The 5747-nt window shown below is 27.3% G+C and overlaps 1 long non-coding RNA gene across 1 annotated transcript; it reads right to left on the bottom strand.

Moving 5' to 3' along the window:
• Positions 1-341: 341 nt before the first annotated feature.
• Positions 342-1334, bottom strand: LOC126264147 (uncharacterized). Its single transcript, XR_007548755.1, has 4 exons — positions 1233-1334; positions 680-835; positions 518-631; positions 342-428 (listed from the first exon to the last, which is right to left on the bottom strand). It is a non-coding gene; the product is annotated as an uncharacterized LOC126264147 (long non-coding RNA).
• Positions 1335-5747: the final 4413 nt, after the last annotated feature.

Below are 5747 nucleotides of genomic sequence, written 5' to 3' on the forward strand. Positions count from 1 at the left end.
GAACTTTAGATTCACTTTTTGCTTGAAACAAGAAATTTATGAAGAAAACAAACAAGTAATAATTTTAACTTCTATCAAATTAAAAATAAATAAATAAATTTATAATTAAAAACAATAGCTCAAATAATAAAATAAAATGAGGGCAAGTACTTTCGTCTAAGTTTTCTCTTAATGTTCCCAAAATTAAACGAATTGTAGTCACAAGGAGTAAAATTAATTATTCCACTCCCTTACGTTTCCAAATCTCATTCCCCTTCCACCATCTCTTCTGTTTCTTCCACTACTTGTTCCACCTCTTCCACTCCCTCTTCCGTTTCTAGCGTCACCTCTGCTGCCTCTTCCGCCTCTTCCTCTACCTCTTCCACTTCTTCCTCCGTGTTGTTGGTGACTATTCCTCGTTCTCATATATTCATAGAACTTATTGTATTCTATTAAAAAACTCATATTAATATATTAATGATGAAAAGGTACAAAATATTATTGAAATTATTAATACTTATACTTAATACAACATTACCGTAAAATGGCATGGAGTTATCAGCAACCCTTTCTGAATTTTTCTTTTTCTTTTTAGACTTTTTTCCTTTTCCTTGACCTCCTTGATTTACGTTACCACCTTGATTTTCTGCAACTAATATATCTACTAATATCAATTTTTCTTTAAACTAATAATTATTACCTGTTGAGAGTTGAGCAGGTTGCAGCTGCTGCTGCGGCTGAGGTTGAAGTTCTTTTTGTTATTCCGCCAACAAATTGAGTTGCCTTTGCTGCTCTATTAGTTGGCTCTGCAGTTGCACCACCAGATTCAAGTATTTTGACTCTTTATCTTGATTTACTTTAATATTTAAATTAGTGAGTATATAGTACAGGGTGGTTCACCTAATTTTTACATTAAAAGTTTATGGAGAACGGAAAACGGTATTGGTTTGAAATTTTTATAGCAGTTATAGTTCGACTTGAACTAACTTTCATCATGAACTGCATCAATAACTTTGATATTTTTGTTATATTTCAACATAATTAAATTGATTAAAAAAATCCAAAATATACACAGTGTTCCATTAAAAATAACTAATTCCATATCATTTCTGGCGAAACAGAAAACGAAATTTTGTTTAAAATAAATTAGAAAAACATATTATTCATAGTTAGTCTAAAACTTTCAAATCAGTATCATTTTCCTCTCTTCATAAACTTCTAATGAATAAGTTAGGTGAGTCATCCTGCATTACCTTGTAGTGGCTGATATGCAGGATACTGACTGCTACTGCTACTGCCAGTAATATCTACAGTAACTGGTACTATCTTACGCTCTGGGTAATTTGCCATCGCATCGCAACAAAACATTAACAATTGAAACAAATAAAAATGTGAGTTTATAATAAATACAAAAAAAAACAAATATTTTACAACGATTTCGATCATTTGTTCTAATATCAATTTCTGATTAAATAAGCAATTATTCCTAAGAAATGAGAGTCAAAGGTGATGGTTCCCAAAATTTGGAAACTATTGTAAATAGTAAATCTCAATAAGAAATAAAAACAAGAACTGAATTTTTGTGTATACAAAGTAAATTGTTATCGTTCTCATATAAACACAATTAATTTTTCCACATCAAGTTACTTTTTATTTTATATTTACTAAATTATATTTATTTATATTATATTATTTGATGAATCAATTGATTTTAAATTGAATATATCACAGTTGTTGCTCATCCACGTTATTTTCAATCACTGCAAACATTCACCACGATATTTGTACTTACCATACACGAATATTTAACAATTTGTACAATATCCAGAAAGAGTAATCGAATAAATTTAAATTGACGTTCTGTAATCATTCAATAACTCCCGATACTCAAGAATTAATTTATTTTCTAGCGTGGCAATACCCAAAACTTTGTCTCAACCGTACAAACACAAAATGGTTCCTATTCACGGTCGCCAACTCACCTTTTTTGACTTGGAGTTTCAGGATTAAACTACATTTTTCCGGATTTGTGTTAATTAAATAAAAAATACATAGAATGTGAATTTTTATGTTTTACTTGTAAAATATTTTGAAACAGTTAAATTCTTATGACAATTATACATTTAAATTTTGCTTTTATCAATTGTTATTCTAGTTGTAGCAAGTTTATTTTTATATTTATTTCTAAATTTAATACTGATGAGTTGCAGCTCCAATAAGAACTAGAAAAACCACCACTTTGTTTTGGATCTCACGATATTTTTCAGATTTTTGAAGGGTTTTCTTAAAACTAATCTTGGATATGTTATTTATACATTAGTCGTAAAATCATGCAAAATTTATTTTAACATCTTAATCTATACGTTACTTGATTTTTAACATATGTTGTTTCTTTTCGAACCCTTTTCAAGTGTCAGGGTGTGGTCGCACAGTGGGTTCAAAGTTCCATTTAAATTTCTACATGTCTTTACGTATAACTATTTAATAAAATATTCTTAAATTAAATTAAATTAATTAATTGAAAAATTTAATAAATTATCCTACTTGAAATTTTACACAATTATAAGTCTGTTCTTTTTATTTATGTTTTTTTAATATTAGTAAATTTAGTTAATAATTAATTTTTACATTATTGAAAGTATTTATACAGTGGTTTTTCCTTAAACAATTGTAATTGCATTGAAATAATGTATTGAATTTTATTTTGAATTGCATTAAGGTTTTTTAGATCAAGTACATTATTATTTAGATTAGAGTATCTTATAGAAAAACTCTTAAATTAGTTTAGCTACAATGTTGAGAAGAGGAACATTTGTTTAGTTCATCTGATTGGTGGAAGTAGGATCGTTGTTGCAAACATTCTGTTTCTTAAGGGATTTAAGCCACCACCTACTTCACCCCTTCCTAGAATCCGCGATTATAAAAATTCTGGGATTTATTTGATTCGGCAGATTTTAACAGTATTTTTTCTAGTGTCAATATCGACGTTCTTTTAGTTATTTCTTGCTTACTTGCAAATCATTTGTTTAAACATTCGTTAAGTTCAACCTTTTTGCCAAATATTTAAGTTAATCTTAAACCTCTCAGTTTCATATTTTTATTAGATTTGCTCACATTGAAATTAATTATTGAATGAAAATTTTATAATCTAACATCATCGATATCTTGGGTAAAATAAATCGTTCTCTTTTGTAACGTCTCTTTCAAAAAGACTTTGATTTTACTAATTTAACACCGATCAGCTATTTGTAATCGTAGTTTATACTATTTAATATATAGGGTTGGAAGTCTAAATTTAAAATGCTTCATTTTTATGATTAACTTACTTCTAGGTGGAGAATCTTTTCCTTTTTTCGGAGACATTTTGTGTTGGTTTCGTTTTGGACATTTTCTAGAAGACATTTCGTATATTTTGAAAATTTGAATAATAAATATATAATTGAAACAACCGGTTTGTTGATTTTTATGTATATCTGTTTATAATCTTAATTAGTGCAAATATACACCAGGATAGATAGAAGAAAATTTGTATTTACCACTCACAAAAATCTCTAATGTTAATTTCTTCATTATCTTTAGTTTCTAATATTGTTCTAGTGGAAGAAGATATCCTTAAAATACTGAAATTTCTGCAACAAAAATTTGCTTTATTATCTAATTGTACAAAATAAATAAAGAAATATGCTTCTAGAATGTATACGTAAAGTTTTACTTGTAAAATATTTTTAATAAAATAATTTACCATCACAACTGTGACAATTATTTATTTCAATCTTTACTTGTTGATCAGTTTTTCTTCAACTAATGTGATGTATCACAGCCAATACATACATATCACATATATCCAATGTTAGTTAATTTCACTAACTGTATCACTGTTCTTAAATTTTTAATCCGTGAATATAATTAAAACTTAGGTTAGGTTAAAAACAACCTAACTATATTAATAAATTCATAAAAGGATAACAGTTTAATTTTTGTGATTTTGTATAACTCGGTTTCTAAGAAGGGGATGAAGTAGGTGGTTCCATATGGGATTTATAGTTTTGGGGATTTTGGATTATATAACCCTAACTAATATATAACATCAATAAGTATCTTCAGTGAAATTGAACAGTTTTTTCGCATAATGAGTAAATAAATCCACAACTATAGAAAGAAAAAAGGGCAATATTAAACATTAATCATCATTAAATATTATATTCTGTAAATAGTAAACCATGTAATATAAATTATAAATACAGCATTATTACTAATAAAAAAACTCGCCCTATTTGGCTTAAAAGAATTAATAATGAGAGACGTTTGCAATTGGATGATAAACAAATAGGAAATTACCTTATTTGTGGTTTACATTTTGAGGATAGCTGCATACCATTACTTCATTTACCTGGTAATTTTTAGTATTAGAGTTAAGTTTTAATGTTCTTTAAATATATTTTTTGTATGATACGTAAAAACGCAAAATGATCATTTTTTGTCTCCATCCATTCTGAAACCCTTACAACAACTCCTAAAAAGTAAAAGGTAACTTTTTTTTCAAAGACATGATATAAATTAATCATATTTATTTTAGAAACTGTGGGTACTACTTCTAATGTAGAATTTAGTCCTATAAAATCAGTATTAAAACCTACAACAATTTATAGCAGAAAACAAACTGAAAATCCTTCAACAAATATTTCAATGGCATCCTCCATGCTGAATTATGATACAACAATGGCAGCAGAAAATCAACAATTTCTTCCCAAAATGTTTTTATTTTTTTTTTATTTTTATTTTTGCAGCCTTAAACTAGATTGTATAACAACTTTTTTGTTTACATTCTTAAGAAAAGTTTTTTCATAAAAATCATCATCAAATTAAGTTTAGAGCCATAGATTAGTTAAATTTGTCTTTAAATTAAATTCTTAGTTTTTTGTGGACCCTAAGGCTCTTTTTTGACCAACTCTTTGACAGTGTCAATGGCAATGCGATAAAAATGTTTAAAAAACTATCATGTCTTAATTGCACAAAGTTAATGGTAACTGAAAAAAATCTTCCGCAAAATATATTTAGTAGGCGAAAACGTTATTTTCGTAGATTACTGATGTTTATTTTATTATATAAAAATAATAAATAATTTGTTAAAAGGAAAAGACAGTAGAAATAAAAATTTAGACAATTTAGCAATTAAAACCTTTACTAAATTTTTGAAAATGAAAAAATAAAAAATGTATATTAATAATCTGAGTTTTTTATTAAAAATATTGTTTTAATTTTATGTAATATTGCAAGACTTCGTTAAGAAAAATCGTAATATATCATAAAATTAAAAACTATAAAATTAGTTCAAAGGGATTCCCCTAATGGCTTATACGAAGGAGTTTAAATTCACCGGATTGTTTTAATACTGTTCAGTCCCAATAGATGTCACTGTTAAAATTTACTAGAGAGGGAGATAGTAATCTATAAGTGTATAAAGTCTGTCGGGATTGTTGTGGATTACGACAATTTACTCCGTAACAAATACTACACTGATTTTATAAATCATTTACTAGTATTAATTAATATGAACAAAAACTAAAATATACTTTATGTCACTGGGAAGTTGGCGCGCGAATTGCTAAGTGGTTAAATTCGTTGGACATTGTTACCAACCTTATTTATTCTTTCATAGAAAACCTAAGAAGTACCAACTCAATGTTATAAACGAGAAACATAACTGGGCACGATTTCGGGATGTAGCCATGTTGCCATTTTGAATGCGGCGTTGCCTTTTCTTACAT

Source organism: Aethina tumida, chromosome 8, assembly GCF_024364675.1.
Source record: "Aethina tumida isolate Nest 87 chromosome 8, icAetTumi1.1, whole genome shotgun sequence".
Taxonomy (NCBI): Eukaryota; Metazoa; Arthropoda; class Insecta; order Coleoptera; family Nitidulidae; genus Aethina; species Aethina tumida.